Raw genomic sequence first — 27,574 nt, 5'->3', positions numbered from 1 at the left:
ACACGCAGGTAGGAGGGTATTCCTTCCTCGAATACCCCTATGCCCGTCTAACAATGACATGTTTCCATTCAAGTTCAAGAGGAAGCAATTTCCTGTAAGGCTTAGCTTTGCCATGACGATTAACAAGGCTCAAGGACAGACAATTCCAATTGTTAGCGTGTACCTACCTAATCTGGTGTTCTCTCATGGTCAACTCTATGTCACGTTGTCTCGAGCCATCGCGAAGAGGAACATAAAGATCCTCATTGAGAAGGAGAAGGAGAAGGATAATGGCAAGAAGAAAAGTGATAAATCAAAGAAGTGAAAAAGACCTTCCTTGTCCTTACAAACCTTGATGAAGAACATCGTCTATAAGAAAGTCCTTACAGGCTGAAGTCCACACTTACGAAACCGGCGGGTTTTGAATATGACAAGAGCATTTACTCTTATTCTATAGATAATTTGTTGCTCTGGAGTGCTTTTGTACAGATGTTTATCTTTGTTTTTTATTTGACTGCAATCTTTATTTAAACGTGCGCGACCACTATCAGATTAAGAATGCCCAGCTTCAGTGGCGTTGCTCCGGGCTAGTGCACTTCATCTTCAATTTTATCATGTTTTGCTCAGACTCTGAGGATTTAGAGTATGCATCTATATAGTTTTGCATCCAGTACACCTATGCTTTGAACGTCTCGAGATGTAGGTATAGCCAATATGACATGTTAGATAATAACATGAGACAATCGCCCCCTGTTTTAAGTCTATATGTTTCAGTTCGGTTAGTATACACTAGACAGAATTAATTATTGTGGCATTTTTGTCTATCAATAATGTGTGTGCATGTTTTCCTTAAGGAAACAACATATAGTTGTCTTTATCACCGGGAACACACTTTAGGTGCAGATCATGATATTTCAGTTGGGCAGTTTTGACATGGTACTTTTTTAGTCAATATTTGTTTATCTTAAGCAGCAGTACTTCTCTCTTCGAATGACACTACGATACCATATAGAAGTTGCATACATTTCAGCCGTTACTAATGTGACTACCATTGAAAATGTCGTGTCATACTCGAATCACATCCTAATAGTTGTTATAAAAAACGTATTATTGCTTGCCCACACATTGAAGTACTACATTTTTTATTACCCTGTATTTCTAAAAACTTTTCTACCATGCCGGTTTGTTGCTAAACTCGTAAAGGTTTTCAAAATTAAAACTGTGGTTCCTAAACCCTGTTATGCTTTTGTTTGTAGCACAATAAAAGTAGTTCCTGTTTTAATTTTGAGTGAACTGTTTGTTGTGGCCATGAGATACTTTTAAGTTTAAGGCATTAATTAGTTTTTCTTGAATAACTTGTGGGTGCATGCAGGAAACACATACTTCAGCATTTAATTGAAAAGGCTATTATTCTTAAATAGTAGTCTCTGTTGTTTCTTTAAATAGAGAGCTCATAGAATGAATAAACAGAAGTGTAGATGTGATGAATAGAGTAGATAGAAGTACTGATCTTACAGTTCTATCACGTGAAGTGCATCATTGATTACATGGCAGAAAACTCATGTCCAATTGAAGTGCATGGATTTTCTCAAGGTCATCACGTCTGGATGCAAACAAAAATAAGAAGGAATGTCAGGATGTAGTTTGTTAATTGTAAACATAAATAATATGGTAGCAACCGCTTCTTGTTTTGAAAATTGAGTGCTTGGTTGACTGTATCAGATTAAGAATGTCCTTTCGACTACTCCAAAATTCGTGGCTATAATTTCAAATTGCAGTGCTCGGTGACTATAGCCAAGAAGTAAAATTTCATATTGCCTAGCTAGCCTGATGCATAATGAGTCATTTGAAATGCAGATGATGAAGGCAAACAAGTTTTCGTCTATTATTAAGTAATAATTCTATTAAGAACAGAACTAAAGGCAAGAAGAGTGCAGATCAGAAAAAATTCAGATAACTAACTAATTCTACTATATATGTGGATAAAGTTCGGCAGCCATTAAATCCGTAGCCGGAAACTAATGTGTGTCCATAAACTTACATGTGGTAGTTTACTTCGGCATCGACTAAAACTGGCCTTGATTTCAGGTAACTGAAATTTAGGATGCGCATTGAAATTTAGTATTCCCAATAGACATCTCAGCTTCGATATATAAAGGTTCTCCATCATTAGCGTTGTTCTCATCATCATATTTGGCTGATTCTTGCCTTTGATCTTGAACTACAGAAACCTGTAGTGTGGATATACTCAGTACATACTGACTGACAAGGTATCAGGGAAATAAAGGAGTAGAATACCAGAGTTTCAGAGGTAAGTATTGACAGTAGCAGATTATATTATATGCTTATGAACAACTAACACTTGTAGGAATAACTAATACTAATTTAGTACTATGGAAAACATCATGGCTAGAAAAAAACAATTACCTAACTCGCAAACAAATAAAACATTCTACTATATATGAAGATCGATCCGACCATAAGGTCTCTGATTATGTTGGATATCCATGTACTACCTCGATGATATATACTACCTGTTTATAAGTATTAAAAAATACGATAGTCAAATGTTTTATACTCCCATTCTGTCCATCCCCTAAAAACTGAATCATAGGGATGTCATTGTTCTGCTCCAACAGAATAATTATTCCAATAGAACATTATTCCAACAGAAAAACTAATCTAAGAGAACTTGTAATCAGGATGTCACATTACATATGAATCAATTTACCATCATTTGTTCAGATGATGCAAAATATTTGTGAGTATTAGGCCATGTTACAAGCAGAAGAAAGTAAACATGAAGAGCCTCACCAGCACGATTGCGTGCAAGTGCCGGCGACAGAGATGATTGCGGGGGGAAGCTGGAGCTAGCAATGCCACACTGACGCCTCGTGGGCGACTTGTTGGACATGGAGCAGTAGAAGGCCGACGTTGACTTTCTGTACGCCAGCGGCGGCGGCTCACAAGATCCAAAACCGTCTTCCATGCCCACGGATGTTGTCTTCGCGTCCACCACGGCAGGCGTCTCCTCATGGCCGGCGCTGCTGCATCATTGGCCGGCTCTGCTTGCTGCACGTGGATGATGTGTGCTCCCCTGATGCCACCGGAATGGGACCACCGCTACGGCGACGCCAGGATTGCAGGAGCCACCTCCCGGACCGAACCACCGTCGCGTACCAATGGTTGGAGAAGCACGTCGCGGATGAGAGCGTATCAGATGAGGGCTTCCTTGGTTCAGGGAAGACGGTGGCAGCAGGGATGAGGTCAAGGCGGAGCTCGAACTGGAAGGCAGTGGGCGTCGTAAATCTGAGCTCGGGGTGGGGAAGGTGGTGGCGGAGGGTGGGATGGGGCAGGGCCGGCGGCGTGCAAGCGCCAGAGCATGGGCGGCACTTGGGTGTCGACAATCTCCAGCCGTCCAGCAGCGGCGAGTGGCAGACCACGACGCCTAGGCAGCAGCGCAGGAGGGCGGCGGTAGCGGCGGCGGCGTAGTTGGGAGACGCATGTGGTGGGCGGCGCGGTGGGGGGAGGAGGGGGATAGAGTGAGTGGTTGGGAGGGGGAGAGAGTGGGTGGGGAGAGGTTTTTTTCTGAGCATCGGGTGGGGAGAGGTAGCCCGTTTAACTCAGGCCGGACCGTGCCATTGCGGGCCGACCCATTTGGCTAGGTTTGGCTGTGAGGAGGAGAGAGTCAGGGAGAGGTCCGCATAAGGATTTCTTAAAAAAGGTCCGGATAAGGTTGTGGGGTGAAAAAATGCAATTGAAAATATCTGTATTAGTCTCACTTTTGTTTTTATTATATATTATAGATGTTTATATAATGCAGTATAAAATATCATTATATTTTATATGTTTCACCTTTGTCCAGTAGAGATAAATAGTGATGGACTCGAATGATGTTTCAAATACATCAACTGACATATGCACTGATGTAACGATGACGGCCCAGACCAAAACACCACGAGAAGAGGTGCTATACATGTTAACGCAAAAGGTGCATTATTTTATATTATTATTTTTCAGAATATAGGAGACATAGATATGGAGTTTGGAGATGCACAAAAAGAACCTATTGACAATGGTTCTGAAGCGACGTCGCTGAAAGGGACCACCGTTTTTTTTTACAATATAATGATATGAAAGAGGTGATATCTCATAAAAAACAAAAAAGATTTTAAATTAAACTTTAATTATTATGCAATTATGACCATGTTATATTGTCTCTATCTGTTAAATTTAGCATGTATTATCTTTATATAACTTCATCAAACCATTTTATATAACTTCATTAAACTATTTCAGAAGCTCATGGCAACGCATGGGCATTCTACTAGTGAATTATTATTGTTGACATTATCCCCGAGATAAGCAATTTAGCGAGGTGAAATATGAAACCCCCATATTCCTTTGTGTCTGATGGAAACGTTTGCTCTAAAGATATGCTGCGAGTGTCAGCAATCATAGATCACTATATGATGGTTGAGTATGTGAAATTTGCTAAACCAAAAGCTCTTAGATAGACTCTTACCAAAATATGATGAATTGTAGTTGCTTTGATGATTGAGAACATAGTTTGCTAGTTGTCAACAAAGTTTATCTCTCATACTTTAAACGTTCTGGATGAATTATTACTTGGTCATGAGAATTTTTATCATAATTTCTGCTATTACAATAACTTAATAATGTTCATGATGCTACCATGTCCATATTTTATTTTTATCGACACTCTCTCCATAAACATGTGGTCATGATTATCGAGTTCGGTATTCACTTGAGTACTATTATTTATAATGTTTTTGATCATTATTTCACTTTATAAAGCAATTATGATGTATTTTCTCTCTTATTTTGCAAGTTTCACATGAAAAGGTGATTCTCGACAGTTCGAATTTTGGACCCAAAAAGGCTACAATGATGATAGGTATTCTCCAAAGCTCCAAATGACCTGGAAATTTACAGAGAATTATTTTGGAATTAATAAAAAATATTGGAAGAAGAATCATCATGAGGGGCCCCACTAGGGAGTCACAAGCTTAGGTGGCACCCCTCGAGGCGCAACATGCGAGCTCATGGCTCCATGATGACCCACAAGTATAGGGAATCTATCGTAGTCCTTTTGATAAGTAAGAGTGTCGAACCCAACAAGGAGCAGAAGGAAATGATAAGCAGTTTTCAGTAAAGTATTCTCTACAAGCACTGAAATTATCGGTAATAGATAGTTTTGTGATAAGGTAATTTGTAACGGGTGACAAGTAACAAATGTAAATAAGGTGCAGCAAGATGGCCCAATCCTTTTTGTAGCAACGGACAAGCCTGGACAAAATCTTATATAAAGGAAAACGCTCCCGAGGACACATGGGAATTATCGTCAAGCTACTTTTCATCACGCTCATATGATTCGTGTTCGGTACTTTGATAATTTGATATGTGGGTAGACCGGTGCTTGGGTACTTCCCTTACTTGGACAAGCATCCCACTTATGATTAACCCCTCTTGCATGCATCCTCAACTACAAAATAAGTATTAAGGTAAACCTAACCATAGCATGAAACATATGGATCCAAATCAGCCCCTTATGAAGCAACGCATAAACTAGGGTTTAAGCTTCTGTCACTCTAGCAACCCATCATCTACTTATTACTTCCCAATGCCTTCCCCTAGGACCAAACAATGGTGAAGTGTCATGTAGTCGACGTTCACATAACACCGCTAGAGGAAAGACAACATGCATCTCATCAAAATATCGAATAAATACCAAATTCACATGACTACTTATAGCAAGACTTCTCCCATGTCCTCAGGAACAAACGTAACTACTCACAAATCATATTTATGTTCATAATCAGAGGGGTATTAATATGCATAAAGGATCTGAACATATGATCTTCCACCAAGTAAACCAACTAGCATCAACTGCAAGGAGTAATCAACACTACTAGCAACCCACAAGTACCAATCTGAGGTTTTGGGACAAAGATTGGATACAAGAGATGAACTAGGGTTTGAGATGAGATGGTGCTGGTGAAGATGTTGATGGAGATTGACCCCCTCCCGATGAGAGGATCGATGGTGATGACGATGGTGATGATTTCCCCCTCCCGGGGGGATGCTTCCCCGGCAGAACAGCTCCGCCGGAGCCCTAGATTGGTTCCGCCAAGGTTCCGCCTCGTGGTGGCGGGTTTTATCCTGAGAGCTTGCTTATGATTTTTTCCAGGGAAAAAGACTTCATATAGCAAAAGATGGGCACTGGAGGCCTGCCAGGGGGCGCGCCCAGGGGGCAGGGCGCGCCCCCACCCTCGTGGATGGTGGGTGGCCCCCCTCCGGTGCTTTCTTCGCCCAATATTTTTTATATAATCCAAAACTGACTTCCGTGGAGTTTCAGGACTTTTGGAGTTGTGCGGAATAGGTGTCTAAGATTTGCTCCTTTTCCAGCCTAGAATTCCAGCTGCCGGCATTCTCCCTCTTCGTGCAAACCTTGTAAAATAAGATTGAATAGGCATAAGTATTATGACATAATGTGTAATAACAGCCCATAATGCAATAAATATCGATATAAAAGCATGATGCAAAATGGACGTATCAACTCCCCCAAGTTAGACCTCGCTTGTCCTCAAGCGGAAGCCGATATCGAAAAATATGTCCACATGTTTAGAGATAGAGGTGTCGATAAAATAAAATACGTACATGAGGGCATCATGATCATTCTTATAACAGCAACATATATATATATTGTCATATGATCTCTTATGTTAAAGTAACAATTCAATCACAATTTCAAGTATGAATCGTAAGCTTCATTGAAAACTAACAAACTATAATCTCAGTCATTAAAGCAATTGCAATTTATCATAACATTGGAAAGAGTCAATATAAGAGCTTTTCAGCAAGTCCACATACTCAACTCTCATTTAGTATTTCACAATTGCTAACACTCACGCAATACTTATGGATATGAAGTTTTAATCGGACACAGAGAAAGATAGGGGCTTATAGTTTTGCCTCCCAACCTTTTACCTCAAGGGTAATGTCAACAATAATAGTTCATGAAAACTCACATCCAATTAGCTACATATATCAGGATCTTTCCAACCCACAGTGCTTGCTAGAGGATAAAATGTAAAAAGGAAAGGTGAAGATCACCATGAATCTTGTATAAAGTATAAGACAAGAATAAAAGATAGGCCCTTTACAGAGGGAAGCAGAGGTTGTCATGTGTTTTTATGGTTGGATGCACGAAATCTTAATGCAAATGGACGTCACTTTATATTGCCACTTATGATATGGACCTTTATTATGCAGTCCGTCGCTTTTATTTCTTCCACATCACAAGATCGTATAAAGCTTATTTTCTCCACAATAATAAATCATACATATTTAGAGAGCAATTTTTATTGCTTACAACAATGACTACTTGAAGGATCTTACTCAATCCATATGTAGATATGTTGGACTCTCATGGCAAAACTGGGTTCAAGGATATTTGGAAGCACAAGTAGTATCTCTACTTGGTGCAAGGAATTTGGCTAGCATGAGGGGGAAAGGCAAGCTCAACATTTTGGATGATCCATGACAATATAATTTATTTCGGATGTAAGAAAGCATAACCCATTATGTTGTCTTCCTTGTCCACCATCAACTTTTTAACATGTCATATTTTAATGAGTGCTCACAATCATAAAAGATGTCCAAGATAGTATATTTATATGTGAAAACCTCTCTTTCTTTATTACTTCCTATTAATTGCAACGATGACCAAAACTATGTTTGTCAACTCTCAACAACTTTTATTCATCATACTCTTTATATGTGAAGTCATTACTCTCCATAAGATCCATATGAACTCTTTATTTCTTTTTATTCTTACTTTTATTCCCTCTAGATCATAGCAACATAACCAAGCCCTTGACTCAAAACTAATCTTTGTTATATATAGCTCATGGACTCGATTACATAGAAGGATCATAAAGCAAAACTCAAAACTAAATCATACTAAAACTTTATTCTACTAGATCAAGATATTACTAAAAGGACCGAACTAAGAAAAATGGTAAAGATAAAAGTGTGAGGGTGATATGATACCGGGGTACTCCCCCAAGCTTGGCAGTTGCCAAGGGGAGTGCCCATACCCATGTATTTATGTCTCTTTCTTCGGAGGTGGTGATGTGATATTCTTGGCGATGATGCCCCTCAGGATACAATTGTCTTCCTCAACCTTATTAACTTGTTGCTTGAGGTCCATTATTTCCTTACAAATCTTGCCCGTGATGGCTAAAGCTCCTTTCACCCATGGATGTTGCATAGCTGCGGGAGAACAAGTAACACTCTTTTTCATATTTTCATAAGAGAGAAATCTAACATTGGAAGGGATGACCGAGTTTGGAATAGCTGAGCTCTGTAGTTCCCCCATCGTGAATCCAGCTAGGAAACGAGAAATAACTTCTTGATCCTCTTCTATGGCATCTATTATTTTCATGTCGGCCTCCATCTCTTCCTCCGTTGATGGCCCAAAGTGGTTAGCATCACTATTTGCTCCTGGTCCCGGTGTCGGATGAGACACCCGGCTCTTCCCGACTGACTTTTGAGAAGACATCTTGATCTAAATCTGCAGCAGAACAGCTTGAAACAAAAACAGAGGATATTTGCCTGGTACGGTGGTAAAAACCTTCGAGAGACTATATAATGAATTATTACCGACAAAAAGAAGTATCGTGCAAGAAAACAGAGTCCGAAGGGCACACAAGGTGCCCATGAGGCAGGGGAGCGCCCAGGGGGTAGGGCTTGCCCTCCACCCTCGTGTCCTTTTCGGACTACTCCTTATTTTCCTATTTTCTTAAATATTCCAAAATGAATAAAAATTGCTATTAGAACTGTTTTGGAGTCGGTTTACTTACCGTACCACATACCTCTTCCTTTTCGGAGGCGAAACATTCTAGAAGGTGTCCCTTATATACTCCTCCGGGGTTACGGTTTCAATAACATTAGTTTCAACATCTATAGGATTACCTGAGATATAGTGTTTGATTATTTGACCGTTCACCACCCTCGGATTTGTGCCTCCGAAGTTGTTGATTTTTATGGCACCGGAACGATAGACCTCATCGATAATGTAAGGGCCTTCCCATTTAGAGGGGAGTTTTCCTGCAAAAGATCTTAAACGAGAGTTGTATAACAATACATAGTCACCTACATTAAACTCATGTTTTTGTATCCTTTTGTCATGCCATCTTTTAACTTTTTGTTTAAACAGTTTGGAATTCTCATAAGCCTGGGTTCTCCACTTATCAAGTGAGCTAATGTCAAATAGTCTCTTCTCACCGGCAAGTTTGAAATCATAGTTGAGCTCTTTAATGGCCCAATATGCCTTATGTTCTAGTTCGAGAGGTAAGTGACATGCTTTACCATAAACCATTTTGTATGGAGACATACCCATAGGATTTTTATATGCAGTTCTATAGGCTCATAATGCATCATCAAGTTTCTTGGACCAATTCTTTCTAGATATATTAACAATCTTTTGCAAAATTAATTTAAGCTTTCTATTGCTCAGTTCTACTTGACCACTAGACTATGGATGATATGGATATGCAATTCTATGATTAACATCATACTTAGCAAGCATTTTATGAAAAGCACCATGAATAAAATGTGAACCACCATCAGTCATTAAGTATCTAGGGACTCCAAACCTTGGAAAAATAACTACTTTAAGCATCTTAATGGTGGTGTTATGATCATCACTACTAGTTGGAATAGCTTCTACCCACTTAGTAACGTAATCAACATCAACTAAAATATGTGTATACCCATTAGAGGAAGGAAACGGTCCCATATAATCAAAGCCCCAAATACCAAATGGTTCAATAACAAGTGAATAATTGATAGGCATTTCTTGACGTCTACTAATATTACCAATTCTTTGACATTCATCACACGACAAGACAAACTTACGGGCATCCTTGAAGAGAGTAGGCCAATAAAAACCAGATTGCAATACCTTATGTGCAGTTCTATCTCCAACATGGTGTCCTCCATAAGCCTCGGAGTGACACTTGCGTAGGATCTGTTCCTGTTCATGCTCAGGTACACAATGTCTAGTAACACCATCTTCTCCTTCTTTATAAAGGTGTGGGTCATCCCAGAAGTAATGTCTTAAATCATAGGAAACCTTTTTATTTTGTTGGTATGTGAAACTAGGTGGTATAAATTTAGCAACAATGTAATTGGCATAATCAGCATACCATGGAGCAGTATGAGAAGCATTTATGACAGCTAATTGTTCATCAGGAAAGCTATCATCTATATGTAGTGGGTCATCAAGAACATTCTCTAACCTAGACAAGTTGTCTGCAACGGGGTTCTCAGCTCTCTTTCTATCAATAATAATATGCAAATCAAATTCTTGTAGTAGGAGAACCAATCTAATAAGTCTAGGTTTAGCATCTTTCTTTTCCATAAGGTATTTAATAGCAGCATGATTAGTGTGAACAGTTACTTTAGAATAAACAATATAAGGTCTGAACTTATCACAAGCAAATACAACTGCTAAAAATTCCTTTTCAGTAGTAGCATAATTTCTCTGGGCGCTGTCTAAAGTTTTACTAGCATATTGGATAACATTTAATTTCTTATCAACTCTTTTTCCTAAAGCAGCACCTACAGCATAATCACTAGCATCACACATAATTTCAAAGGGTAAATTCCAATCAGGTGGTTGAACAATGGGTGCAGAAATCAAAGTTTTCTTAAGTATTTCAAATGCTTCTACACAATCATCATCAAAGACGAAAGGAACGTCTTTTTGTAAGAGATTAGTCAGAGGCCTGGAAATTTTTGAGAAGTCTTTAAAGAACCTCCTATAAAAACCGACATGACCAAGGAAACTTCTTATACCTTTAATGTCCTTAGGACACGAGATCTTTTCAATAGCATCAACTTTAGCTTTATCAACTTCAATACCTCTTCCAGAAATTTTATGCCCCAAGACAATGCCTTCATTAACCATAAAGTGGCACTTCTCCTCAAGACAATATTAGTTTCTCCACATCTCTGCAAAACTCGATCAAGGTTGCTTAAGCAATCATCAAAAGAAGTTCCATATACGGAAAAATCATCCATGGATACCTCAACAATCTTTTCACAAAAGTCAGAGAATATAGCAGTCATAAATCTTTGAAAAGATAGCAGGTGCATTACATAAACCAAAAGGCATGCGTCTATAAGCAAAGGAACCGAAAGAACAAGTAAAAGTGGTCTTTTCCTGATCCTCTTTTGACACAGATATTTGAGAGAAACTAGAATAACCGTCTAGAAAGCAAAAATGTGTATGTTTGGATAATCTTTCTAGCATTTGATCAATAAAAGGTAAAGGGTAATGATCCTTTTTAGTAGCTTTATTTAGTTTGCGGAAATCAATTACCATTCTATAACCTGTAACAATTCTTTGTGGGATCAATTCATCTTTATCATTAGGAACAACAGTAATACCTCCCTTCTTAGGGACACAATGGACATGACTTATCCACTGACTATCAGCAATAGGATAAATTATACCTGCCTCCAGAAGCTTTAGTATTTATTTTCTTACCACTTCTTTCATCTTAGGATTTAACCGTCGTTGGTAATCAACAACCGGTTTAGCATCTTTTTCCAATTTTATTTTGTGCTGGCATAGAGTGGGACTAATGCCCTTAAGATCATCAAGAGTATATCCAATAGCAGCACGGTGCTTCTTTAGAGTTTTCAATAATTTCTCTTCTTCTTGCTCTGAAAGGTTAGTACTAATAATAACATGCTATATCTTCTTTTCATCAAGATAACATATTTAAGAGTATCAAGCAATGGTTTAAGCTCAAACACAGGATCACCCTTGGGTGGAGGAGGATCCCCTAGAATTTCGACAGGCAAGTTGTGTTTCAAAATAGGTCCCTGTTTAAAGAATACTTCATCTATTTCCCTTCTTTCATTCATAAACATATCATTTTCATGGTCTAGCAAATATTGTTCTAAAGGATCACTAGGAGGCACGGCAATAGAAGCAAGACCAATAATTTCATCTTTACTAGGCAATTCTTTATCATGGGGTTGTCTACAAAATTTAGCAAATTAAAATCATGAGACATATCCCCTAAACCAATAGTAACAACATCCTTTTTGCAATCTATCTTAGCATTAACAGTATTCAAGAAGGGTCTACCAAATATAATGGGACAAAAGTCATCTTGTGGGGAACCAAGAACAAGAAAATCAGAAGGATATTTAACTTTCCCACACAAGACTTCAACATCTCTAACAATCCCAATCGGTGAAATAGTATCTCTATTGGCAAGCTTAATTGTAACATCAATACCTTCTATCTCAACAGGTGCAATATCATGCATAATTTATTCATATAAAGAATGAGGTATTGCACTCGCACTAGGACCCATATCACATAAGCCATGATAGCAATGATCTCCTATTTTAACAGAAATAATAGGCGTGCCTACAATAGGTCTATGTTTATTTTTAGTATTGGGTCTAGCAATTCTAGCAGCTTCATCACAAAAATAAATAACATGGCCATCAATATTATCAAACAAGAGATCTTTAACCATAGCAATACTAGGTTTAAATTTAATCTGCTCAGAGGGTGTAGGTGTTCTAGCATTACTCTTACGAACCACAGTTGAAGCTTTAGCATGATGCTTTATTCTAGTTGGGAAATGTGGTTTCTCAATATAAGCGGTAGGAACAATAGGATCAACATTATAAGTGATAGTCTTTTCTTCAAATTTAATAGGTTCAACTACTTTTACTTCAATGGGGGGATGGTATTTAAGCCACTTCTCCATAGGGAGATCAACATGAGTAGCAAATGGTTCACAGAAAGAAGCTACTATCTCAGAGTCAAGTCCATATTTAGTGCTAAATTCACGAAAAGCATCGGTATCCATAAAAGATTTAACACAATCAAACTTAGGTGTTATACCTGACTCCTTACCTTCGCTGAGTTCCCAATCTTTAGAGTTGCATTTAATTCTTGCCAATAAATCCCATCTAAATTTAATAGTCTTCATCATAAAAGATCCAGTACAAGAAGTATCGAGCATGGAGCGATTATTGAGAGAAAGCAGAGCATAAATTTTTTGAATAATAATTTTTCTTGAGTGCTCTTGATTGGGGCATGAATATAACATTGACTTAAGCCTCCCCCAAGCTTGAGCGATGCTTTCTCCTTCGCAAGGCCAAAAATTATATATATATAATTACGATCACGATGAACCCGATGCATAGGATAAACTTCTGATGAAATTCCAATTTCAAACGGTTGTAGTTCCATGATCCAATATCATCACATAGCCTAAACCATGTCAATGCCTTTCCCTTCAAACATAAAGGGAAGACCTTCTTCTTGATAAGATCCTTGGGCATACCTGCAAGCTTAAATAATCCACAAACTTCATCCAAATAGATTAGGTGCAAATCGGGATGCAATATTCCATCTGCTGTAAAAGGATTAGCTAGCAGTTTCTCTATCATACCCAAAGGAATCTCAAAGTAAATAGTTTCAGTAGGTTCAGTAGGTTGAGAAGCATCTCTTTGCTCTACTGGTCGGGGTGGAGATACCCCGAACAAGCCCCTCAAAGGATTACTTTCCATAATAACAAGTGACAGTAACTTTCAGCACACTATATAAAATTTTCCTTACCAAATTCCACCTACCAAAGAAGCTTCACTCCCCGGAAACGACGCCAGAAAAGAGTCTTGATGACCCACAAGTATAGGGAATCTATCATAGTCCTTTCTATAAGTAAGAGTGTCGAACCCAACGAGGAGCAGAAGGAAATGATAAGCAGTTTTCAGTAAGGTATTCTCTGCAAGCACTGAAATTATCGGTAACAGATAGTTTTGTGATAAGGTAATTTGCAATGGGTGACAAGTAACAAATGTAAATAAGGTGCAGAAGGATGGCCCAATCCTTTTTGTAGCAAAGGACAAGCCTGGACAAACTCTTATATAAAGTAAAACGCACCCGAGGACACTTGGGAATTATCGTCAAGCTAGTTTTCATCACACTCATATGATTCGCGTTTGGTACTTTGATAATTTGGTATGTGGGTGGAATGGTGCTTGGGTACTTCCCTTACTTGGAAAAGCATCCCACTTATGATTAACCCCTCTTGCAAGCATCCGCAACTACAAAAGAAGTATTAAGTTAAACCTAACCATAGCATGAAACATATGGATCCAAATCAGCCCCTTACGAAGCAATACATAAACTAGGGTTTAAGCTTCTTTCACTCTAGCAACCCATCATCTACTTATTACTTCCCAATGCCTTCCCCTAGGCCCAAACAATGGTGAAGTGTCATGTAGTCCATGTTCACATAACACCACTAGAGGAAAGACAACAGACATCTCATCAAAATATCAAACGAATACCAAATTCACATGACTACTTATAGCAAGACTTCTCCCATGTCCTCAGGAACAAACGTAACTACTCACAAATCATATTCATGTTCATAATCAGAGGGGTATTAATATGCATAAAGGATTTGAACATATGATCTTCCACCAAGTAAACCAACTAGCATCAACTACAAGGAGTAATCAACACTACTAGCAACCCACAGGTACCAATATGAGGTTTTGGGACAAAGATTGGATACAAGAGATGAACTAGGGTTTGAGATGAGATGGTGCTGGTGAAGATGTTGATGGAGATTGACCTCCTCCTGATGAGAGGGTCGATGGTGATGACGATGGTGATGATTTCCCCTCCCGGGGGGATGCTTCCCCGGCAGAACAGCTCCGCCGGAGCCCTAGATTGGTTCCGCCAAGATTCCGCCTCGTGGCAGCGGAGTTTTGTCCCGAGAGCTTTCTTATGATTTGTTGCAGTGCAAAAGACTTCATATAGCAAAAGATGGTCACATGAGGCCTGCCAGGGGGCCCATGAGACAGGGGGCGTGACAGGGGGTAGGGCGCGCCCCCACCCTCGTGGATGGTGGGTGGCCCCCCTCCGGTGCTTTCTTCGCCCAATATTTTTTATATAATCTAAAACTAACTTCCGTGGAATTTCAGGAATTTTGGAGTTGTGCAGAATAGGTCTCTAATATTTGCTCCTTTTCCAGCCCAGAATTCCAGCTGCCGGCATTCTCCCTCTTCGTGCAAACCTTATAAAATAAGAGAGAATAGGCATAAGTATTGTGACATAATGTGTAATAACAGCCCATAATGCAATAAATATTGATATAAAAGCATGATGCAAAATGGACCTATCACTCCACCAGCAGGCCTCTGTGGCCCGCATTCTCATACAAGATACTATTTCCCTAGAATAAAAATCAAAACAAGACTTTTGGGATGAAGCGCCGCCATCTTGAGGTGGAACCTGGGCAGGAGCACTTTTGCTTTCTGGCGGAGTAATTCTGCCGGGGATACTTCCCTCCGGGAGGGGAAAATCAAGCCATCTACATCACCAACATCCCTCTCATCATGGGAGGACCAATCTTCATCAACATCTTCACCAGCACCATCTGCTCTCAAACCCTACTTCATCTCTTGTATTTAATCTTTGTTTCAAAATCTCAGATTGGTACCTGTGGTTTGCTAGTAGTGTTGATTACACCTTGTACTTGATGCTAGTTGATTTATTTGGTGGAAGATTATATGTCCAGATCCTTAAGCATATCCAATACACCTCTGATCTTGAACATGGGTATGATTTGTGAGTAGTTACTTCTGTTCTTGAGGACATGGGAGAAGTCTTGTTATAATTAATCATGTGAAGTTGGTTTTCGTTCAATATTTCGATGATATGTATGTTGTTCTTCCTTTGGTGGTGCCATGTGAACGTCGAGTACAAGACACTTCACCATACTTGGGCCTAAGGGAAGGCATTGGGGGGTAATAAGTAGATGATGGGTTGCGAGAGTGACCAAAGCTTAAACCCTCGTTTTTGCATTATTCCGTAAGGGGTTGATTTGGATCCATATGTTTTATGTTATGGTTAGATTTATCTTAATTCTTCTTTCATAGTTGCGGATGCTTGCGAGAGGGGTTAAACATAAGAGGGTTACTTATTCAAGTAGTACTAGCACCCTAGCACTGGTCCACCCACATATAAAATTATCAAAGTAGTGAATGTGAATCAACTAACCATGATGAATGTGATTGCTACCTCTTGAGCACTACGTTGGATTTCCCCGAAGAGGAAAGGATGATGCAGCAAAGTAGCATAAGTATTTCCCTCAGTTTTTGAGAACCAAGGTATCAATCCAGTAGGAGGTTGCGCGCGCGTCCCATAGTACCTGCACAAAGAAAACAACTCCTCGCAACCAACGCGATAAGAGGTTGTCAATCCCTTCACGGTCACTTACGAGAGTGAGATCTGATAGATATGATAAGATAATATTTTTGGTATTTTTATGATAAAGATGCAAAGTAAAATAAAGGCAAAGTAAAAGCAAAGGAAATAACTAAGTATTGGAAGATTAATATGATGAAGATAGACTTGGGGGCCATAGGTTTCACTAGTGGCTTCTCTCAAGAGCATAAGTATTTTACGGTGGGTGAATGAATTACTGTTGAGCAATTGACAGAATTGATCATAGTTATGAGAATATCTAGGTATGATCATGTATATAGGCATCACGTCCGAGACAAGTAGACCGACTCCTGCCTGCATCTACTACTATTACTCCACTCATCGACCGCTATCCAGCATGCATCTAGAGTATTAAGTTCGTGAAAATAGAGTAACGCCTTAAGCAAGATGACATGATGTAGAGGGATAAATTCATGCAATATGATAAAAAAAACCATCTTGCTATCCTCGATGGCAACAATATAATACGTGCCTTGCTGCCCCTATTGTCACTGGGAAAGGACACCGCAAGATTGAACCCAAAGCTAAGCACTTCTCCCATTGCAAGAAAGATCAATCTAGTAGGCCAAACCAAAATGATAATTCGAAGAGACTTGCAAAGATAACCACTCATACATAAAAGAATTCAGAGAAGATTCAAATATTTTTCATAGATAGACCTGATCATAAACCCACAATTCATTGGTCTCAACAAACACACCGCAAAAAGAAGATTACATCGAATAGATCTCCACAAGACAGGGGAAGATCATTGTGTTGAGATCCAAAAAGAGATAAAAAGCCATCTAGCTAATAACTATGGACCCGAAGGTCTGAGGTAAACTACTCACACTTCATCGGAGAGGCTATGGTGTTGATGTGAAGCCCTTCGTGATGGATACCCCCTCCGGCGGAGCTCCAGAACAGGCCCCAAGATGGGATCTTGTGAATACAGGAAGTTACAGAGGTGGAATTATGGTTTTTGCTCCGTATCTGATCGTTTGGGGGTACGTAGGTATATATAGGAGGAAGGAGTACGTCGGTGGAGCAACAGGGGGCCCACGAGGGTGGAGGGCACGCCTGGGGGGGTAGGCACGCCCCCTACCTCGTGGCCTCCTCCTTTGTTTCTTGACGTAGGGTCCAAGTCTCCTGGATCATATTCGGTGAGAAAATCACGTTCCCGAAGGTTTCATTCCGTTTGGACTCCGTTTGATATTCCTTTTCTTCGAAACCCTAAAATAGGCAAAAAACAGCAATTCTGGGTTGGGCCTCGGTTAATAGGTTAGTCCCAAAAATAATATGGAAGTGGAAAATAAAGCCCAATAATGTCCAAAATAGTACATAATATAGCATGGAGCAATCAAAAATTATAGATACATTGGAGACGTATCAAGCATCCCCAAGCTTAATTCCTGCTCATCCTTGAGTAGGTAAATGATAAAAATAGAATTTTTGATGTGGAATGCTACTAGGCATAATTTTAATGTAATTCTTCTTAATTGTGTCATGAATATTCAGATCCGAAAGATTCAAGATAACAATTATGTCTTCTCAAAATAACATGGCCAAAGAAAGTTCATCCCTACAAAATAATATAGTTTAGTGATGCTCCATTTTCGTCACACAATAATGCTCTCATCATGCACAACCCCGATGACAAGCCAAGCAATTGTTTCATACTTTAGTAATCTCAAACCTATAAACTTTCACGCAATATATGAGTGCGAGGCATGGACATAGCACTTTGGGTGGAATAGAATATAATGATGGGGGTTATGTGGAGAAGACAAAAAAGGAGAAAGACTCACATCAACGAGGCTAGTCAATGGGCTATGGAGATGCCCATCGATTGATGTTAATGCGAGGAGTAGGGATTGCCATGCAACGGATGCACTAGAGCTATAAATGTATGAAAGCTCAACAAAAGAAACTAAGTGGGTGTGCATCCAACTTGCTTGCTCACGAATACCTAGGGCACTTGAGAAGGCCCATTGTTTGAATATACAAGCCAAGTTCTATAATGAAAATTCCCACTTGTATATGAAAGTGACAAAACAAAAGACTCTCTATCATGAAGATTATGGTGCTACTTTGAAGCACAAGTGTGGCAAAGGATAGTAGCATTGTCCCTTTTTATTTTTTTATTTCGCCTTTTTTGGCCTTTCTTTTTTTATTTGGGACAATCCTCTATTAATGATGATCATCAAACTTCTATTTATTTACAACTCAATGATTACAACTCGATACTAGAACAAAAGATGACTCTATATGAATGCCTCCGGCGGTGTACTGGGATATGCAATGAATGAAGAGTGACATGTATGAAAATTATGAACGGTGGCTTTGCCACAAATACTATGTCAACTACATGATCATGCTAAGCAATATGACAATGATGAATATGTCATGATAAAAGGAATGGTGGAAAGCTGCATGGCAATATATCTCAGAATGGCTATGGAAATGCCATAATAGGTAGGTATGGTGGCTGTTTTGAGGAAGATATAAGGAGGTTTATGTGTGAAAGAACGTATCATATCATGGGGTTTGGATGCACCGGTGAAGTTTGCACCAACTCTCAAGGTGAGAAAGGGCAATGCATGGTACCAAAGAGGCTAGCAATGATGGAAGGGTGAGAGTGTGTATAATCCATGGACTCAACATTAGTCATAAAGAACTCACATACTTATTGCAAAAATCTACAAGTCATCAAAACCAAGCACTACGCGCATGCTCTTAGGGGGATAGATTGGTAGGAAAAGACCATCGCTCGTCCCCGATCGCCACTCATAAGGACAATCAAAGAACACCTCATGTTTCAAATTTGTTACATAGCGTTTACCATACGTGCACGCTACGGGACTTGCAAACTTCAACACAAGCATTTCTCAAATTCACAACTACTCAACTAGCACGACTTTGATATTATTACCTCCATATCTCAAAACAATCATCAAGCATCAAACTTCTCTTAGTATTCAAAACACTCATAAGATTTTTTTACTAATCTGGAATACCTAGCATATTAGGATTATTTAAGCAAATTACCATGCTATTTAAGACTCACCAAATAATCTAAGTGAAGCATGAGAGATCAATAGTTTATATAAAACAAATCCACCACCGTGCGCTAAAAGATATAAGTGAAGTACTAGAACAAAACTATATAACTCAAATGATATAAGCGAAGCACATAGAGTATTCTAAAAAATTCCAAATCATGTATGGCTCTCTCAAAAGGTGTGTACAGCAAGGATGATTGTGGTAAAGTAAAAAGCAAAGACTCAAATCATACAAGACGCTCCAAGCAAAACACATATCATGTGGTGAATAAAAATATAGCTTCAAGTAAAGTTACCGATAGAAGTAGACGAAAGAGGGGACGCCTTCCGGGGCATCCCCAAGCTTTGGCTTTTAGGTGTCCTTAGATTATCTTGGGGTGCGATGGGAATCCCCAATATTAGGCTCTTTCAACTCCTTGTTCCATAATCCATCAAATCTTTACCCAAAACTTGAAAACTTCACAACACAAAACTCAAAGTAGAAAATCTCGTGAGCTCCGTTAGCGAAAGAAAACAAAAGTCCACTTAAAGGTACTGTAATGAACTTATTATTTATTTATATTGGTGTTAAACCTACTGTATTCAAAATTCTCTATGGTTTATAAGCTATTTTACTAGCCATAGATTCATCAAAATAAGCAAACAACACACGAAAAACAGAATCTGTCAAAAACAGAACAGTCTGTAGGAATCTGTAGCTAGCGCAAGATCTGGAACCCCAAAAATTCTAAAATAAATTGCTGGACTTGAGGAATTTATCTATTACTCGTATGAAAAAATAATTAACTAAATATCACTTTCCAAATAAAAATGGCAGCAGTTCTCGTGAGCACTAAAATTTCTGTTTTTTACAGCAAGGTATCAAGACTTTCCCCAAGTCTTCCCAACGGTTCTACTTGGCACAAACACTAATTAAACACAACAAACACAACCAAAACAGAGGCTAGGTAAATTATTTATTACTAAACAGGAGCAATAATCAAGGAATAAAAATAAAATTGGGTTGCCTCCCAACAAGCGCTATCTTTTAACGCCCCTAGCTAGGCATAAAAAAGCAAGGATAGATCTAGGTATTGCCATCTTTGGTAGGCAATCCATAAGTGGCTCTCATAATAGATTCATAAGGTAATTTAATTTTCTTTCTAGGGAAGTGTTCCATGCCTTTCCTTAATGGAAATTGGAATCTAATATTTCCTTCATTCATATCAATAATTGCACCAATCGTTCTAAGGAAAGGTCTACCAAGAATAATAGGACATGAAGGATTGCAATCTATGTCAAGAACAATAAAATCTACAGGCACATAATTCCTATTTGCAACAATAAGAACATCATTAATTCTTCCCATAGGTTTCTTAATTGTGGAATCCGCAAGGTGCAAGTTTAGAGAGCAATCATCAAAATCATGGAAACCTAACAAATCACACAAAGTCTTTGGAATCATGGAAACACTAGCACCCAAATCACATAAAGCATAACATTAATGATATTTAATATTAATTTTAATAGTTGGTTCCCACTCATCATAAAGTTTTCTAGGGATTGAAACTTCCAATTCAAGTTTTTCTTCAAAGATTGCATCAAGGCATCAACGATATGTTTAGTAAATGCTTTATTTTGACTATAAGCATGAGGAGAATTTAGCACGGATTGCAACAAGGAAATACAATCAATCAAAGAGCAATTTTCATAATTAAATTCCTTGAAATCCAAAATAGTGAGTTTAGCGTCATCTTGGGTTTTAATTTCATCAATCCCACTTTCATCAAATTTGGCGTCAAGATCTAAAAACTCTGAATTTTTGGAACGCCTTCTAGGTAAAGGTGGATCATATTCAGTCCCATCATTATTAAGATTCATATTGCAAAACAAAGATTTAATAGGGGACACATCAATAACTTTTATATCTTCATCTTTATTTTCATAGGAACTAGAAGAAGACGCTCTTATAAAGGCATCTTTCTTAGCACGCATCCTAGCGGTTCTTTCTTTGCACTCATCAATGGAAATTCTCATGGCTTTGAGAGACTCATTGATATCATGCTTAGGTGGAATATATCTAAGTTTCAAAGAATCAACATCAAGAGAAATTCTATCAACGTTCCTAGCCAAATCATCAATCTTAAGCAATTTTTCTTCAATCAAGGCATTAAAGTTCTTTTGCAAAGTAATAAATTCTTTAATATTAGATTCAAAATCATAGGGCATCTTATGATAATTTCCATAGGAATTGTTGTAGGAATTACCATAATTATTAGACGGATTACTAGGATAAGGCCTAGGATTAAAATTTCCTCTATACGCGTTGTTACCAAAATTGTTCCTACCAACAAAATTCACATCCATAGATTCATTATTATTCTCAATCAAAGTAGACAAGGGCATATCATTAGGATCAGAAGAAACACTCTTACTGGCAAATAATTTCATAAGTTCATCCATCTTTCCACTCAAAACATTTATTTCTTCTATCGCATGCACCTTTTTATTAGTAGATCTTTCAGTATGCCATTGAGAATAGTTAACCATAATAGTATCTAGGAGTTTTGTAGCTTCTCCTAAAGTGATTTCCATAAAAGTGCCTCCCACGGCCGAATCTAAAAGATTTCTAGAAGTAAAATTCAATCCGGCATAAAAAATTTGTATAATCATCCACAAATTCAAACCATGAGCAGGGCAATTATGTATCATTAATTTCATCCTCTCCCAAGCTTGTGCTACATGTTCATGATCAAGTTGCTTAAAATTCATAATGTCGTTTCTAAGGGAGATGATCTTAGCGGGAGGAAAATACTTAGATATAAAAGCCTCTTTGCACTTGTTCCAAGAATCAATACTATTTTTAGGCAAAGACGAAAACCAAGTTTTAGCACGATCTCTAAGCGAAAAAGGAAATAGCTTCAATTTAACAATATCATTATCCACATCTTTCTTCTTTTGCATATCACACAAATCAATGAAGCTATTTAGATGGGTATCGGCATCTTCACTAGGAAGGCCGGAGAACGGATCTTTCATAACAAGTTTCAGCAAAGCGACATTAATTTCACAAGATTCAGCATCGGTAAGAGGAGCAATTGGAGTGATAATAAAATCATTGTTGTTGGTATTGGTAAAGTCACACAATTTAGTGTTATCTTGAGCCATCGTGACAAGCAAGCAATCCAACAAACAAGCAAACAAAATGCAAGCAGGAAAAAAGAGGCAAATAGAGAAAGAGAGGGAGGATAGGGAGAGAGAGAGGGCAAATAAAACGGCAAGGGTGAAGTGGGGAGAGGAAAATGAGAGGCAAATGGCAAATAATGTAATACGGGAGATAAGGGTTGTGATGGGTAGTTGGTATGTTGACTTTTGTGTAGGCGCCAGAAATGGCTCGTTGTTGGAAGTCAAATCTTGACTTGCGCGAACCTCCCCGGCAACGGCGCCAGAAATTCTTCTTGCTACCACATGAGCACTGCGTTGGATTTCCCCGAAGAGGAAAGGATGATGCAGCAAAGTAGTGTAAGTATTTCCCTCAGTTTTTGAGAACCAAGGTATCAATCCAGTAGGAGGTTGCGCGTGCGTCCCCTAGTACCTGCACAAAGCAAATAACTCCTCGCAACCAACGCAATAAGGGGTTGTCAATTCCCTCACTGTCACTTACGAGAGTGAGATCTGATAGATATGATAAGATAATATTTTTGGTATTTTTATGATAAAGATGCAAAGTAAAATAAAGGCAAAGTAAAAGCAAAGGAAATAACTAAGTATTGGAAGATTAATATGATGAAGATAGACCTGGGGCCATAGGTTTCACTAGTGGCTTCTCTCAAGAGCATAAGTATTTTACGATGGGTGAACGAATTATTGTTGAGCAATTGACAGAATTGAGCATAGTTATGAGAATATCTAGGTATGATCATGTATATAGGCATCACGTCCAAGACAAGTAGACTGACTCCTGCCTGCATCTACTACTATTACTCCACTCATCACCCGCTATCCAGCATGCATCTAGGGTATTAAGTTCAGGAAAATAGAGTAACGCCTTAAGCAAGATGCCATGATGTAGAGGGATAAATTAATGCAATATGATAAAAACCCCATCTTGTTATCCTCGATGGCAATAATACAATGCGTGCCTTGCTTCCCCTACTGTCACTGGGAAAGGACACCACAAGATTGAACCCAAAGCTAAGCACTTCTCCCATTGCAAGAAATATCAATCTAGTTCACCAAACCAAACTGATAATTCAAAGAGACTTGCAAAGATAACCAATCATACATAAAAGAATTCAGAGAAGATTCAAATATTGTTCATAGATAGACTTGACAATAAACCCACAATTCATTGGTCTCAACAAACACACCGCAAAAAGAAGATTACATCGAATAGATCTCCAAAAGAGAGGGGGAGATCATTGTATTGAGATCCAAAAAGAGAGAAGAAGCCATCTAGCTAATAACTATGGACCCGAAGGTCTGACGTAAACTACTCACACTTCATTGGAAAGGCTATGGTGTTGATGTAGAAGCCCTCCGTGATGGATACCCCCTCCGGCGGAGCTCCGGAACAGGCCCCAAGATGGGATCTCGTGGATACAGGAAGTTACGGCGGTGGAATTAGGGTTTATGCTCCCTATCCGATCGTTTGGGGGTACGTAGGTATATATAGGAGGAAGGAGTACATCGGTGGAGCAACAGGGGGCCCACGAGGGTGGAGGGCGCGCCTGGGGGTGGGGGGGGGGGGTAGGCGCGCCCCCTACCTCGTGGCCTCCTCCTTTGCTTCTTGACGTAGGGTCCAAGTCTCCTGGATCATGTTCGGTGAGAAAATCACGTTCCTGAAGGTTTCATTCCGTTTGGACACTGTTTGATATTCCTTTTCTTCGAAACCCTAAAATAGGCAAAAAGAACATCAATTCTGGGCTGGGCCTACGGTTAATAGGTTAGTCCTAAAAATAATATAAAGTGGAAAATAAAGCCCAATAATGCCCAAAATAGTAGATAATATAGCATGGAGCAATAAAAAATTATAGATACATTGGAGACGTATCAGTGACCAGACGAGAATTCACATGTGTCCTCGAGAATGCTTTTCTTACTATAAGAGAACTTTCCGGCTTGCCCTTTGATATAAAAAGGATTGATCCACCTTGTAGCACCTTTGTTACTATTATTACCTTTTATTTGTTACGGATTACCTTGCTACAAAACTATTTGTGACTCCTACTTTCAGTACTCGTAGAGAATGCCTTGAAAACCACTTGTCATTTCCTTCTGCTCCTCGTTGGGTTCGATACTCTTACTTATTGAAAGGACTATGATTGATCCCCTATAGTTGTGGGTCATCAGTAGTGCATGCTGGCGTTAGCGAGGGGAGAAGGAGCAGGAGGAGGAGTCCCTGGCCGGCGGCGGTGAGAGATCTCCCGGGTCGTCCGCGGGGGGAGCGATATGGGAGCAAAAGGGGATTTGGTTCCTCACCTTCAAATCTCACAAGTCTGTATTGTGTTCTATGTAAACTTGCCAGAGCAACAGAATCCCATCACCACGACCACCAAACTACCCTCCTGCTACACCACCACCACTACCAATACCAAGTGAGGGAGTCTTGGATTATGGGGTCCCCGGGCGTCCGTGCTATGTGATATGGGCCGGACTAATGGGCCAAGAAGGTACAAGATAGAAGGCCTTCCCTCGTGTCCGAATGGGACTCTCCTTTGCGTGGATAGCAAGCTTGGAGTTCGGATATGAAGATTCCTTTCTCCGCAAACCGACTCTATACAATCCTAGCCTCCTCCGGTGTCCTCTATTGGAAAAAGTAGTGCCTAGGAGGCACTGAGGCACGCCTAGGCAGTAGGCAATGGCCAAACGCCTCGCCTAGGGCATAAATGGAGGTCTAGGTAGGGCAGGCAAGGAATTGCCTACCCAAGCAAGAAATCATGCCACATACTGCACTGATATGCCAAACGGGTTATATTCCAACGGCAGTAGACGGTAATTAACTTATTTATATGCCTTATACTAATATCAACACCCACATAATAATCACAAATACACTACGAGTAAAAACTATATTACCGCCTAAGCCACGCCTAGGGTGCTTAGGCACCGCCTAGGCACTAGGCGAAGGCCAACCGCCTCGCTTACGCCTACTGGCTTTTCCAACCTTGCCGGTGTCTATATAAACCAGAGGGTTTAGTCCGTAGAGGAAATCATAATCATACAGGCTAGACATCTAGGGTTTAGCCATTACAATCTCGAGGTAGGTCAACTCTTGTAACCACTATACTCATCAAAGTCAATCAAGCAGGACATAGGGTATTACCTCCATCAAGAGGGCCCGAACCTGGGTAAACATCGTGTCCCCTGCCTCCTGTTACCCTCGATCCTTAGACGCACAGTTCGGGACCCCCTACCCAAGATCTGCCGATTTTGACACCGACATTGGTGCTTTCATTGAGAGTTCCTCTGTGTCATCCACGAAGGATTCGATGGCTCATTCGATCATCCACAATGCTGCTGTTTCGGGGAAGATTTCCCCCGGGGCCAAATTTTCGTGTTTGGCGGCTTCGCGCCGCGGGCCAGCTCGGTCGGTCACCTCAAGCAGATCGATAGTTACCCTCCTGGTCATCAGACCAGTTTCGAGAACTTAAACTATGTTGCCGATATTGGAGGAGATTTGATCCTCGAAGGGTCCGCGACCCCGATTACCGCTCTGGCCTTAGATCCAGAGCAAGCCGTCAGGTCCGAAGACAGGAGTCTAGAGCCCGCCAGACTCTCTGCACTTAGGGAGCTTGCAACCTGAGAAGCGACGGAGACTCTGTCGGACTCTAAGTCCGAACTCTCGAGGTCTGTGCCGAGTGGGCACCACCAGGGGGCTCCAACTCCGGACGACCCCACGGACTCCCGCTTCTCTGTCCAACCCTCGCCTTTAGACGAGGCTCCAGACTTAATGCGATCACTTGTCATTGCGGAAGGATTGCTTCCGAATTATGCCCAGCCCAGACTAGGGGCTGAGAGCGGGGAATTTTACGTCCCACCCACCACCAACTTCATAGCCACTTTCAAGGATCTAACCGACATGCTGGATTACGCCTCCGAAGACATCGACGGTATGGATGATGAGGGCGGAGACGAACAAGGCCAAAACCCTCCATTTACCGGACGGTGGACGGCCACCTCCACATACGACGTGTACGTGGTGGACACACCCAAAGAGGATGGCGATGATGGCAAAGAGAATCTGGTTGAGGACAAGCCTGCCGAAGCACCTCCAAAACATCGATGTTAGAGGCGCCGCTCAAAATCGCGTCGCGAAAAAGATAACAATACCGGCACTGAAGAGAATAACACCCCGGAGAACTCCGAAGACCCTGAAGCCCCTATAGAGCCAACATCCGAACAGGATGATTGGGAGGATGGGCAGGTAAATCCCGACGATCCTGTCGGGAACGAGGACTCGGAGGACAGTAATTACCTACCGATCTCCAATGAGGATGTGAGCCTCGGCGACAAAGATTTCATTGTGCCGGAGGAACCCCTCGAGCAAGAGTGCTTTAAGCGCCGGCTAATTGCCACGGCAAGAAGCCTAGAAAAGAGGCAGCAATAGCTTCAAGCTGACAAGGATTTACTCAACGACAGATTGACTAATGTCCTGGCAGCCGAGGAATACGGCTTCGCACCCCCAAAGAGCTACCCGAAGCGCAAGCTACTGCCACAATTTAATGATGAGGCCCCGGAGCCCATACCACCCTCGCGTAATGCGACTGATGGGCCTGACCGACCACCACGTGGTCGGGGCAGAACAGCAACTCAAGTCGAACACCAGCCCATACCACCTTGCCGTAAAAGCAGAGAAACAACAACTCGGGGATACACATATGACCTATGATAGGACCTGGAAAATAGAGCAGGCCAGACCAGATCAATCTACGGATCGCGGGGGCGTGCCCCGGCACGAGAAGACGGCTGTCAAGCCTGGCGCGACAAGCATAATCACGACCGGGCCGAAAACCGCATACAGACTTCATCCGAACTGCGTCGCGACATGGCCCGACACAAAGGCGCCGCACACCCCCTATGCTTCACCAATGAGGTAATGGAGCACCAGTTCCCAGAAGGGTTTAAACCCATAAACATCGAATCATATGATGGCACAACAGATTCCGCAGTATGGATTGAAGATTTTCTTCTCCACATTCACATGGCA

General features: G+C 40.4%; 1 long non-coding RNA gene across 1 annotated transcript; it reads right to left on the bottom strand.

Annotated features, from left to right (window-relative positions):
• Window positions 1–1,444: 1,444 nt before the first annotated feature.
• On the bottom strand, window positions 1,445–3,504 carry LOC119297681. The gene is made up of 3 exons (XR_005145711.1): window positions 2,794–3,504; window positions 2,021–2,210; window positions 1,445–1,582 (listed from the first exon to the last, which is right to left on the bottom strand). It is a non-coding gene; the product is annotated as an uncharacterized LOC119297681 (long non-coding RNA).
• Window positions 3,505–27,574: the final 24,070 nt, after the last annotated feature.

The sequence above is a fragment of the Triticum dicoccoides genome, chromosome 5A, assembly GCF_002162155.2.
Source record: "Triticum dicoccoides isolate Atlit2015 ecotype Zavitan chromosome 5A, WEW_v2.0, whole genome shotgun sequence".
Taxonomy (NCBI): domain Eukaryota; kingdom Viridiplantae; phylum Streptophyta; class Magnoliopsida; order Poales; family Poaceae; genus Triticum; species Triticum dicoccoides.
The sequence above is the reverse complement of the archived record's forward strand: the minus strand, read 5'-3'. Positions and strand labels throughout refer to the sequence as shown.